This window comes from Schistocerca piceifrons, chromosome 5 (genome assembly GCF_021461385.2).
Source record: "Schistocerca piceifrons isolate TAMUIC-IGC-003096 chromosome 5, iqSchPice1.1, whole genome shotgun sequence".
NCBI lineage: Eukaryota > Metazoa > Arthropoda > Insecta > Orthoptera > Acrididae > Schistocerca > Schistocerca piceifrons.
This window is the reverse complement of record NC_060142.1, coordinates 458,826,540-458,840,956: the sequence shown is the minus strand read 5'-3', so window position 1 is coordinate 458,840,956 and position 14,417 is coordinate 458,826,540.

Here is a 14,417-nt window from a genome sequence, read left to right as displayed (position 1 = left end):
CCATTGACTTTTATTCCCTTTGTCTTCTCCTTCATGATCTGTATAACTTCCTCAATGAACATATTAAATAAATGAGGAGATATAGGGCATCCTTGTCTAACTCCTTTTCTGCTGCTAGTCTCTTCCTCTGAATTATCGTTGTTTGTTTTTGTTCTGGTTCTGATAAAATTGATTAATCATTCTTCTTTCCTTCCAATCCAGTCCTATTTTCTTCGTTATTCTAAAGAGTAGCTCCCATTTCATATTGTCAGAAGCTTTTTCTAAGTCAATAAAGGTAAGATAAGTCTATCTATTCACATCCAGCATTCTCTCCAAAACCATATGCGAGGCCAAAGTTGCTTCTCTTGTTCCTCTGCCTTCTGTAAAACCAAATATCTCTTCTCCTATATTCTTATCTGTCCTTCCCTTTATTCTGCTCTTAACTATATTAAAAAGGAATCTGATGGTATGTGATAACACTGGTAATTTAACTGTTGCAGGCAACTGCCTTTCCTATTTTAGACAGATTAATGGCTCTGCAGTGTGTGTAAAACCTACTAACATGTTTCTTCATTCTAGCAGTCATTTATTATTCTGAATAATTGATCTATATGTCGTTACGTAAACTTTTCAGCAATTGTTCAGGGATGCGACTTAAACGGTATGTTCAAATTCATGCCTCTTCGTTGGGGGATCTAGCATTTTTCTTTGACACTCATTGATGTATAGAATTAGATTATTTTCATTACTGAAATTCATATATTCGTACAGGTCTTTTACTTCTTTCCAATGAGTACATGCCTTTTCGTTATCTGTCTGTAATATTCTCTATTTCTTTTTTGATACTACAGATTTCATTCCAGGTTTAAACTGAAGGGCTCTGAATTTCTTATAAACTGGATCCTGTTTCCCCTCTTTCTAATCTTCCTCTACCTTGTAAGAAATACTTTTGCTCCAACCCTGTTTTTCTCCTCTTCATTTGGTTGTGTCGTGATTTATTATTCATTTGTAGTTATTTACACGTTTTCCTTCCTGAGCTTCTTCCTTTCTTGAATTAGATTTAATATTTCTTCCGTCATCCAAGGTTTTCTGGGCATCAGTTTCCTTTTCCTTAAAACATCGTTTATCGATTCAATTATTTCAGTTTTAACATTTCTACAATATCTCCATACACAATCTCCACTTCTTCCAAGTCATGAGTCGATATTGGGAAATATGTCTGAATTATTACTATGTCCACAGATGGACTGTTTATTTTAATCAGCATTAACCAGTCAGTGACATGGTAAGTATTGTAAACCTTATTTATCCATTTCCTTTAGTTACACCTCCCACTCCATACTTTCCTCTTTTCTCCTCTTTTCACCCTAAACACGTATCTACCGAAATCTCTATTTCTTTCTCGTTTTGTCTCACACAGACGTAATTTATCTGTCTCAGTCTTTCATATCAGGTCCTTCACTCCATTCCTTTTTCCCTCTTTCAGTAGCGTTCGTAACTCCCTGTGCACATCTTCATGGCTATTTTAGAGGGATTTCGCTTGATAATGTCCTGAGAAGCCCTCTTACCTCTCCTGTCAAATATTTGGATTCGGAGATCCACGATCAGTAGTTAATTGCTCAACTACCATAGCCGTTGGGTACAAAACGTAAACATTTTGTAATAACATGTATTATTGCCAACGGACACCACCAATGGCTTGCCTGTAAGGGGGACCATCCGTTGAAGGGGGCGAAATAAGTTCCACTTTCACCATTTAACTAATTTGTACGATACGTAAAATGGCGAAGATCTATAAAGTTTGGAGCTGTTGTGTTCTGATTTAAGCTGGAGCCACATTAATGTGGAGGAGCACTCATTTCTATCGCGTTTGGAGAACTGGCACTCAGACAGGTTCCCCAAGGTGTGCACCAAGAGGTCGTGCACACTTCCACATCCTATCATGTTGTCTAACGGAACATTTGTCTTCATGGACGCACTCTACAATGGGGCGCTTAAGTTAAGAAAAGTATGGAGACAACGCTCGTCGAGCTCATTTAGTTCCGGATCCTGGACATCTTCACACTGTAGTTAGAAGTAGTACAGAAGTTACTGCCAGTTTCCTACACAAGCATTGTCTTGCATTACGTTGTAAACCACCTTGTGTAAAAGCAGCCTAGTTTGATAAGCACGTTTTGCGATAGGACGCTTGCAGCAACAGAGTTTTTCGCTACCGCGCGATCATGCTGCTCACACTGTGATCATTCAGCATCGCTATGCGACCTGTAGCAATGCGGCAAGCTTCATCGTGTTGCCCCAGTCTTTGAGGTCGCATTTCGGATCCCATGGTTAACGTCTTGTCTTTTCTGAATTCATCCTGGTTCAGCTATTCTCTCTCTCTCTCTCTCTAAGGACTGGATGCATTCTGACGTATATTCTATTTCATTACTTGTCCTTCAGCAACGTGGCAGCATGCCAAGTCATTCAGAACTGTGACTAGATTCTATAAAACATTGTAACAGAACTACCTCAGTGTAATTGGAGTTAATTTCAATTACTTATCTGTAGCTTTCCCACTACCCTCTTTTGTTTAAATACGTCATAAACTGGGGTGACTAAACACTTGGAGTAGGCTAAGAAGATTGATTCTCCATGGTCCGTGGATAAAAGATTACAATGTCATGCAACTTCCTGGCTGAGAGCGAACCATGAAGAGGCCGTGGCGACAGGCAAGGTACCATACCCCCATTCTAGTCGCTACGACAATGTTCATTCCCGACTGCTGTTCCTTTATCACAACAACATACATTTTATATCACTTTGACCAAATATTTCAAATGAAGGAAAGGAAAGCTGTCTTCCCAATTTTAACAATGCGCTGCCTGTACTTGGATCAGAACAGCAAACTTATCCACAGTTGAACATGGGAGAGGAAGGCGTCAGTTCGCCGTTACCTGAAGCAAAATATGGCCTCGGTAGCGGCAGGTGTGTGGTTCTGTACTGAATACATTCATACATTCTCTCTTAACATGTAGGGTCGATTTGTTTTGCAGAATTTTAAGAGTCTTAAAACCTTCCTAGGAAATGTCACGGATTACTTTACACCTTTCGTAAGAGAAACCTACTGCACAGAGCACGAAAGAAACGAGCACCAAAATCTTTTTAAAGAATGGAATCGTCGTGGTCTGATGATGTGCAGAGCGATAAGAAAGCTACGCACAGGACAAAAGGTGTGACCAAAATCGTGCTCTGATAGCTGTCCTTTAAGCAGCAGTCAGTCAGTTTGCTATTCTGATCTGCGAGGGTTGTTCAGTAAGTGATGCAACACACTTTTATATGAAACCACGTTGATTTTATTCAGCATTCAAGAACACGATGTTACTCCCCAATCTTTCCGCTACAAAACCCCACTTTTCAACATAATCTCCTTTCAGTGCTACGGTCTTACGCTACTTTATTTGGAGGGCCTCCATGCCCGCATGATATCAGTCTACTGGTCGACGTCGGTCATAATGTCTTGATGCATCAGTAACCTTCCCATTGTCCAGCACGGAATGCATCCTCAATTGGGCCAAACAGACTAAAGTCGAAAGACGCGAGATCATGGCTGTAGAAAGGGTGGAGAACAGTCCAATGCAGTTTTGTGAGCTCGGGTGGCAGACTTGTATGAGATCTTCTGTTGTCATGGAAAAGGAGAAGTTCGTTTACAGATGGTACTTCATTGCTCTTTATGGCTTTCTGTTAGGCGGAAAGGCGGAAACACACCTTTGAGTACTCCAAGTGGTGGACGAGTGTGTCAGCGTTACCAACATAGACGCCGAGTTGAGCAACGAGGTGTTTGATTGTGATCCGTCGATCACCACGAATGTTCCTATGTTGAAGGAGTCACAGCTATGTGCGGCAGGCCGGCACGCAAGAGATGACAAATTGGTGCGACCTTGTTACAATGATGACAAACGCCTTGCACAACGACTCACCGTGCTTTTGTTCACTGCCAGGTCTCCACAGACATTCTGCATTCGCCTATGAATATCTGCGATGCTCTGGTTTTCCAACAAAAGAATGTCAATGACAGTTCTGTGCTGGGAACGCACCTCCGTTACAGACGCCTTTGTGATGGCTATGTATACTGCCGCCACCTATCGGAACTTCATGTAACTATAGAGACAGGAGTGGGAATATTTCACGGTGTCCCACAACAAATTCGGCTTTTTTTGAACAGAAATTGGTCGAGTAAAAAAAGTGTTGCGTGATTTATTGAAAGGCCCTCGTAGGTATAAACAACATGCACGTGCCGGTTTAGATCGGCAGCTCAGAGTGCGGATAGCTGGCGGCTATCTGTGGAACCTGCGCACACCTGCTGCGCCGGCGACATCTGCCGCTGTTGACACTGGCGCCTCGCCCGTCGCACAAAGCCGGCTCAGTGTTGGCCTCCCTTCCGGCCTCTCCCATCGCCGCCGGCCGTCCACAGCGTCGCGACGCCTGCAGACGCCGAGCAGGTGCGGAGCGCGCACCTCCCTCCGCCAGCTGTCATCCGCCCCCGCGCTGTCTTCATCTATTTCGATACACATACTCCGCAAGCCAACGTACGGTGTGTGGCAGTTGGTACTCTGTATCACTACTACTCGTCACCTATACTGTTCCACTTGTAAATAGAACGAGCGAAAAATGACCATCTGTACGGGACATACGAGCCCTGATTTCTCATATCTTACCTTCGTGGTACTTAGGCGAAACATATGTTTTTGACAGTAGAATCGTTCTGCAATCAGCTGCAAATGCCGGTTTTATAAATTTTCTCAATAGTGTTCCTCGAAAAGAACGCGCCTTCACTCGAGGGATCCCCATTTGAGTTCCAGAAGTATCTCCGTAAAACTCGCGTGTTGTTTGATCCTGTCGGTAACATATCTAGCACCCAGCCTCTGAGATGATTCGATGTTGTTCTTTAATCCGAACTGGTGGGGAGCCCAAACACTCGAACAGTAACAAAGCGCTAGCGTCCTATATGCGGTCTCCTTTACAAGTGAGCCACGCTTTCCTAAAATTCTCCCAACAAATAGAAGTCGACAATAGAATCTGCATTCCAGTCACACGCTCTACCGACTAGCACTGCACGTATATGCGTTGACGCTCGAGTTTGAGGTAGCAGGTTCGAATATTGTGGGATGGAAGGCATTTTCGTTACCAGTATTTGGCCAGCAAGGGAGGAGTGGTGATAACGTAAAGTTCTCGATCACCAGACTTGACGCCAAGATCTCTGAGTACATTCGAAACATCCCCTCGCTGTCTCATGAAATGAGGGCATACACGAGTACAGAGGTGATGACGATCCATCCGTCTGATGGGAGCGTTTCGCTTGGAGGCCCCGTTAATGCTATTCGAGAGGAGAAGGATGTGTTCAAAATGGTTCAAATGGCTCTGAGGACTATGCGACTTAACTTCTGAGGTCATCAGTCGCCTATAACTTAGAACTAATTAAACCTAACTAACCTAAGGACATCACACACATCCATGCCCGAGGCAGGATTCGAACCTGCGACCGTAGCGGTCGCTCGGTTCCAGACTGTAGCGCCTAGAACCGCACGGGAAGGCTGTGTACAGGAACATGGATCACCATCGTGCATCTCTCATCAAGGCACAGCACAAACATTGTTGTTGTTGTGTCGCGTTCTTGAAACCGAAGACTGGTTTGAAGCAGCTCTCCATGCTATTCTAACCGCACAAGCCATTTTGTCCTCGAATAACTACTGCAACTTTATAAATCCATGTGAATCTGTTTACTGTGTTCTTCTCTTAATTTTCTCTGCAATTTTTATGCCACACACTTCCCTCCGGTACTAAATTTGTGATCACTAGATATCTCAGAACGTGATCTGTTAACTGATCCCTTCTTTTAGTCAAGTTGTACCACAAATTTCTTTTCTGACCAGTGCCATTCAGTATTCCTCACTAGTTACCCGATCTACGAATTTAATCTTCAGTAGTCTTCTACAGTCCCACATTTCGAAAGCTTCTCTTCTCTTCTTGTCTGATCTATTTATCGTCCACGTTTCACTTCCATACAGGGATACACTCTAGACAAATACCTTCAGGAGAGACTTCCTGATATTTAAATCTATATTCGGTATTAACAAATTTCTCTTATTCAGAAATGCCTGTCTTGACATTGCGAGTCTTTACATTCTCTCTACTTCGGCCATCATCAGTTATTTTATTGTCCAAATAGTAAAACTCCTTTACTACCTTTAGGGTCTCGTTTCCTTCAGTAACCTCCAATTTACTTCGGCTCATTCCATTACACACGTTTTGCTTTTGTTGACGTTCATCTTCTATCCTCTATTCAAGACACTATTTATTCCATACAACTGCTCTTCCAAGTCGTTTGTTCTCTCTTATAGATTTAAAATGTCATCACTAGACCTCAAAGTTTTTATTTCTTCTCCCTGAAGTTTAATTTTTTCTCCAAATTTTTCTTTTGGTTCCTATACTGTTTGCTCAGTGAAGAGATTGAGTAGCATTGGAGGTAGGCTACAAGCCTGTCTCACTCCTTCTCAACCACTGCTTCCCTTTCATGCACCTGGTTTCTGTACGAGTTACGATTAGCCTTTCAGTCCCTGCAATTTACCCCTGGTATCTTCAGAATTTCAAGGTGTGTATTTCACTCGACGTCGTCAAAAGCTTTTTCTGAGTCTACAAACGTTATAAAAGGGAGGTTTGTCTTTCCTTAACCTATCTTCTAAGAGAAGTCGTAGGGTCAATATTGCCTCATTTCTCCAGAATCCAATCTAATCTTCCCCGAGGTTCACAGCTACCAGTTTCGCCATTCTTCTGCAAATGAGTCATGAAGTATTAAACATGTAGTATGTAACAGTCACACCCGTCAGCACCTGCTTGCTTTGGAATTGGAATTATTACATTCTTGCAAACATTACACCTCAGTATACACACATTCACTACAGTCACCTTAGCTGAAGAGGTTTGCTCCACTTGGGGGGGGGGGGGGGGAGGGGGGGCTCTCTGTGGCGTTCCTCTGGATCCCAGGACACGCTGGTATCCGTGGAAACGAGGCGGCCGGTATAGCGACCAAGGCTGCAGTCTCTCTTCTTCAGACTGCTGTTCGCATGGTTCCCCTCACCGATCTACAGAGTGTTTTATGTCGTCTTGTTGCTCTTTAATGGTACGCACATTGGTCTACACTTCCCAATAATAAATTGCAGGACGTGAAAGCTCTTCCCTGTGCTTGGACCTCTTCCTCCCGAACTCGTCGTCTGGAGGAGGTAATTTTAACTAGACTCCGGATAGGGCACTGTCTTTTCAGCCATCGACATCTTTTAAGTGGCGATCCTCCCCTGCTTTGTCCCCATTGCTCTCAACTGTGGACGGCGAGACACCTTTTATCTGAGTGCTCCTATTTTACACCGTTACCCGCCCGTCTACAGCTGTCGCCTGATATATCTTCCGTTTTAGCAGATGACACGCGCTCAGCCGATCGCGTTCTCGAGTTTATTAGTGTCAGTGAGATGACGTCGGTCGTTTGAAGCTCTTTTTGGGGAAAACAACCCCACCCCCCTTCTATAGTTGTTTCCTAAGCTTTCCTTCCGTTTTTTAGTTTCCCCACATTTTGAGTTTCCCTTCCATTGCTGCTGATTTCCAATTTTTATTTTTTTTATTTTTGTAAAAACTTTTCCCTAAGCCACAGGCCGAGCGCTAATGGCCGTAGCAATTTTGCGCCCTAAAACCATAACAAAAACAAAAGCTGAAGACGTAAACACAACTCTCATATTCCGTAATGAAGAAGAACATTGCTTGCGGAGGAAGAAACACCTTCTCGGTTAGGCGACTGAACAACCCATAGGGATCTCCCAGCCAACATACTCTGTTTCGTTAGCACAGGCGAACCGTGAAGACCATTCTTCTCACTGAGTGTAACCAACTGTAATGCTTCATGCTCCTGTCGTGATTGAAAATCGACTGTTTAGCTCTATAATTATGTCGTGAACTCAGAACGCGGCTCTAATCATCTGCTCCATGTATTCCGGGTTGTTTGGAAGATACACACTCGTTGCCCTTTGGAAGGATATACGTGTAGTTATAGCAGTTCTCCCTCTATTTTTCGATATTTTCAGTTTCTGAGCAGGTCTACTATGCTGTAACTTTCTGACAGGTTTCGGCTGTGTGCTGGGCGGGTATTACAATCTGGACTCTTGGGAGACACGTTACATTCATTTATTTATTCATTCATCCAGGGATCATCTCACAATGAAATTGTTGTTGTTGTTGTGGTCTTCAGTCCTGAGACTGGTTTGATGCAGCTCTCCGTGCTACTCTATCCTGTGCAAGCTTTTTCATCTCCCAATAACTACTGCAACCTACATCCTTCTGAAGCTGCTTAGTGTATTCATCTCTTGGTCTCCCTCTACGATTTTTACCCTCCACGCTGCCCTCCAATACTAAATTGGTGATCCCTTGATGCCTCAGAACATGTCCTACCAACCGATCCCTTCTTCTGGTCAGATTGTGCCACAAACTTCTCTTCTCCCCAATCCTATTCAATACTTCCTCATTAGTTATGTGATCTACCCATCTAATCTTCAGCATTCTTCTGTAGCACCACATTTCGAAAGCTTCTATTCTCTTCTTGTCCAAACTAGTTATCGTCCATGTTTCACTTCCATACATGGCTACACTCCATACGAATACTTTCAGAAATGACTTCCTGACACTTAAATCAATACTGGATGTTAACAAATTTCTCTTCTTCAGAAACGCTTTCCTTGCCATTGCCAGCCTACATTTTATATCCTCTCTACTTCGACCATCATCAGTTATTTTGCTCCCCAAATAGCAAAACTCCTTTACTACTTTAAGTGCCTCATTTCCTAATCTAATTCCCTCAGCATCCCCCGACTTAATTAGACTACATTCCATTATCCTTGTTTTGCTTTTGTTGATGTTCATCTTATATCCTCCTTTCAAGACACTGTCCATTCCATTCAACTGCTCTTCCAAGTCCTTTGCTGTCTCTGACAGAAATTAATATAAAGAAAATAAATGACATAATGGAATAGCCAAGCGCGTTAGTACGTCGGTTCCGGGAATGTGGCAGCGCGCCACCTGCGTATCGAATCCACTGGTGTGCCGTCCAAGCCGACTATAGTCGAGACGGAGTAAGATGATGTATGACAGTTCGTAATCCTGCTGCCAGCTTTCAACTGCGAAGCGCTAACGGCTGCAGGCGTAACCACTAGTCGTCAACAGAGCTGTGACAACACTGAGGCGTTGCCATAGAGAAGTTAACAAGATCGCGTTACGCTATTGGTTGAGGTAGGTCTGAGAAACTGTAGCGCCCAGCCCATTGCAACTGTAGGGATCAACTAACGCCGACTCACGTACAGATGAACGCCGGGCTGGTACCCTAAGTTACACGATTCGTAAAAATTTCGAAAACGTTCTTGCAGTTCCACTTGGGATAACACTAGACGCGGACAAATGTGGTTCACAGATTCTGTGCAGGGAGGGGGGGGGGGGGGGGGGGGGAGAAAGGGTGGCATCAGAAAGAGTGTCTGGCCACCCTACGATACCTCAGTGGTTGTTATATTCTTAACTCCTCAAAACTAATAGTGGGCAGGCCACTTGTTTAGTATCTACCCTTTGTAAGTAGGCTGTTTAGGTTTTTTTATTGGTAACACCACGTAGCACTCTGTATGAAAATCACTGGCTGTGCTGTGTGCAGTCTGTGGCTGGTTTGCATTGTTGTTGGCTATTGTAGTGTTGGGCAGTTGGCTGTTAACAGCGAGTAGCGTTGCGCAGTAGGAGGTGAGCCGCCAGCAGTGGTGGATGTGGGGAAGTGAGATGGCGGATTTTTGAGAATGGATAATCTGGAGGTGTGTCCATCAGAAACAGTACATTTGTAAGATTGGATGTCATGAACTGCTATATATAATATGACTTTTGAACAATATTAAGGTAAATACATTGTTTGTTCTCTACCAAAATCTTTCTTTTGCTAACTGTGCCTATTAGTAGTTAGTGCCTTCCATAGTTTGAATCTTTTATTTAGCTGGCAGTAGTGGCGCTCGCTGTATTGCAGTAGTTCGAGTAACAAAGATTTTTGTAGGTAAGTGATTTGTGAAACGTATAGGTTAATTTAGTCAGGGCCATTCTCTTGTAGGGATTTTTGGAAGTCAGATTGCGTTGCGCTAAAAATATTGTGTGTCATTTTAAGCACAGTCATGTATAATTTTTCTAAGGGGACGTTTCATGTATCGACCCTTACCCGAGGATACCTCACTGGAATCTTCTGATTTTTTCTTGTAGTTTGTGCAATTAGTGCAGCCTTTGTTTATTGCTAGCGCGTAATTGTAGAGAGAATTTCCTTTCTAGTTGTAGTTTTTCATTCTTGTACAGTAAAACAGTTGTGGCATGCATGTAGATTTGCACCAAGTATTTCGCAGCTGCGCTTGCAATTAACGAGATATTATTTTCAGTGCTATGTTAATGTGTTTTCTTATTTTGCTCTTCAAATTGTGCTTTTCTGTGTTATCGTGTGAATTACGTGATAATTATGGCGTGTGAAAAACGTAACACTAGGCTACAAAGTAAACTGAGAAATAATAGTGACGACGAGCGTAGCTTATCAGCACCACTGTGTAATGAATTAACAGACATTCAAAGTAGTAATTTGGTAATTGTGCATAGGGAAATGGAGCAGGCCGTAAATAATGCCGTAGACAGTGAAACAAATAGTGAACAGAGAAGCATTATTGATCGATCGGTCGGCAACAGTTCGCCTCAGGAATCCGAAATGACAGGACACAATCTTGCAAATACTGTAGATTCAGGTTTTGCGTCCTCACCGTTTTCTCAAATAAGTCAAGACACATTTTCTGCTTTTCAAAATGCGAATCTTGCCGGTTCAAATGCACTGCCGAATAGCACTGAGGAACATGTTTCAGACACCAGTGCATTGTTATAACAGTTAATGCAACAAATGGGACAAAGGCTGCAAAAGTTAGAACAAAATCAGAAACAAATGGGACAAAATCTTCAAACGTTAGACGCAATGGAACAATATCTTCACACCACGCTTGAACAAACACGTGAAGATTTAACTAATGAGTTACACAAAATCTAATCGAAATGTCAAAAAGTCTGTAATGACGCAAAAACACAAATTTGTGAGCATTTTCAACCTATTTTTTCGCGGCATGAAAATACATTACAGAATCTCGAAGCAGCCATAAAAGAACTGCAAACTATTGTTCATGAAAATCATTAGACCTTGCAAGTTAAAACTGACTCAGTTGCATCTACCGATTCGGTTACGCAACTTGCAAAAACTCAGGAAAACTTAAAGGGCACAGTAGATACGATTTCAACACAAATGGACACTCTGAAATTTGGTTCGGAAAAACACACTGAGGAAATAAGTACACTATCGGAGAAAGTAGCCGAACTTTCGGATCAGTTCACTAACTTATCTGCAAAGGTAGATGATGATCTGAATGACACAAGACCCGTAGCCATCACTGACACAGAAGAGTATGAACAAATTAAGAAATTCAAACAAAATCAGAATCAAATTAATACGCAATACAAAAGAGAAATCCGGGAAGTACAAGATCAGTTGGCACAAGTAATACAAAAATTACATATTTCAGAAGACACTCGCGCGCCAACACGGGAAGAGAGACTTAGAAATACGGAAAAGCCACAAAATAAGAACATAGGGCATTTCGGAAATTATGAAAGAAATTGGCAAGGTGCACCGAATTTTGAGATGGAACCGCCTACACGACGTAACAATGACCGATATGCTACTCGCCGACACGATGATTTTGACTATAAGCTGTTCATTACTACACGAAAATTCAAAACATTTAAGAATTCTGGCAACGACATTCATCCACAAGCATGGCTTCATCAATTCTCTCATTGCTTTCCTCCCAACTGGTCATTAGAGCACAGATTAGAATTTATTTGTGGCTACTTAGAGAATGAACCAGCTGAAAGAATGCGATCGGTCATTCACGATTGTCACAGTGAAGGAGAATTTTATCATGCCTTCCTCTCAGCATATTGATCTCAAGCTACACAAGACCGAGTAAAACATAGCATCATAAGGATGAAAACTTTCGAACAATCTGAATTTTCCAGTCTTGTGAAATATTTTGAAGACATGTTGCATAAGAATCAGTACCTGTCAAACCCATGCAGCCCCTCAGATCTCATCCGCATTTGCTTAATCAAATTACATGAACATTTACGACAAATTATTTTGGCAGGACGTTGCAAAGACGACATTGAAGCTTTTCAGGGACTCTTACAAGAATTAGAAATTGATACTGACAATCGTGGAACGCGAAAACAGGAACACAACAATTACAGGACACATCCATCACAATTCCGCGATGAAAGAAATAATAACTGGACACGACAAGGCTATTCTCACAACACAAATAGTGATCAAAGCAGACACCACCTATATGACAACCGTTGGCAGAGGAGTAATAATTACAGGGAAAGATCACCTCTTTGCAGAAATGACTATCACAGAGACAATCAGAGAAACAGACAATATGGGAACCAAAATAATTATTATCAAGGGAGACAGAATAACTTCAGACGCAACGGTCCAGCGCGCAGTTACGATTCTGGGAGAAATTCTCCACCACATGACCGACAAGAAAGAAACTAAGCAATCTACCGGCATGACGACAGACGATATGATCGTAACGACAGACCTGAATTGCATCAGAACTGGCGGGATTCTAACAGGGCGGGGCCCTCTCGACAAGGTGAATTTGCAGAAGTTAGGTCTCCAAATCCCAATAACGACGCGCGCCAGCAAAGAGACAATAGGCAGTGACTCATACCGCTGGCAGCCACAAAACGTACTTATGAAACTGACGACGCAGCTGCCGTAGCTAGTAATTACGTAAAAATGGAAGACATTAGGGACATCTTACTCCAGGAACACGACGTAAAACATAACAACATTGCATATCCTGTGATTCACATTACAGTAAATGACGTAAAATTTATGGCAGTACTTGACTCTGGCAGTCCCATTTCAGTAATTAGTGTAACAGCCTTTAGCAAATGCAACAAATCGAACGATTGCCCCACACTTCCGTTACGTAAGATTAAATTACAAGGTGCAATCTTTGGAAAAAGTGTAGATGTACGCCAACAAACCAACTTAGAATTCTTTTGTCAAAGCCACAGCTTCTCTATGAACTTTCTTATTGTTCCATTATTGTCGACGGAAATTATATTGGGAGTAGACTTTTTGAATGAATTCAAAGCAATCTTAAACTTTCACGGTGCTGAAATAAGTTTAGAGAAAGAAGGTAAGTCAATAGCTTTGAAATTTGAAGATTGGCTCTCAAACCATGACGAGGAAATTAATCGGCTTTACCTTCTGTTAGACAACAGTTCGGAGTTTTCTACGGAACTAGACACTAACAATCACTCTGCAAGTACTGACAGGGATGATATCGACGACATATTTGATACTAATGAGTTAATTCAAAATAAAATTCAAACAATTGAGAACTGTAATGACATTGATAGGCAGGACCTTTTTGAGATTTTATAAGCACATTCCATAGTTTTACTCACAAAACAGGAACAATCAAGAGATTTCAATACCAATTTCGTGTTTGTGAGGATACTAAATTTTGTGTTAGACCATACGTAATTCCAGCACATTATAGGGACCGTGTTAGAACAGAAATACAATCTATGCTTAATGAGGGCATTATTGAGCCTGCAGTAAGCTCATACAACAATCCATTACATGTTGTCGAGAAGAAAAATGGATCGATCAGGCTTGTCTTAGATTCGAGACAAATCAATACTATCATCATTCCTGAAACAGACAGGCCGCAAACGTTGGAAGAACTTCTTCAAAATTTTAATGGTGTAAAAGTGTTGTCTTCTATTGATCTCGGATCCAGCTTTTATCAGATCGAACTTCATCCAGAATGTAGAAAATACACAGCTTTCCTTTGTTTCGGCGTTTGTTATCAGTTTCGGAAACTTCCTTTTGGTTTGAACATTTCTTCGGCAGCATTCATTCGCGGGCTAAATTCCATATTACCTGACTTCTTAAGACGTCACATCACCTTATATGTGGACGATATTCTAATAGCGGAAGCTTCATGGGAACAACATAATCGTATCCTCAACAGTTCGTTACGTATTTTTGCAAAATCTGGAATTACAGTTAACTTGGAAAAGTCTGAATTCGGTAGGTCAAAGGTGATGTTTTTGGGACATATTATTTCTTCTGAAGGCATTCAGCCGGATCCTGAAAAGTTAGAAGCAATCAAAGCTATTCCAGTTCCATCCACAAAAAAACAAGTCCGCAGTTTTCTAGGTCTCGTAAATTTTTACCGTCGTTTTCTGAATATGCAAATTCTTGTTACACCAAAACTTTGTTCTCTCACTGGAAA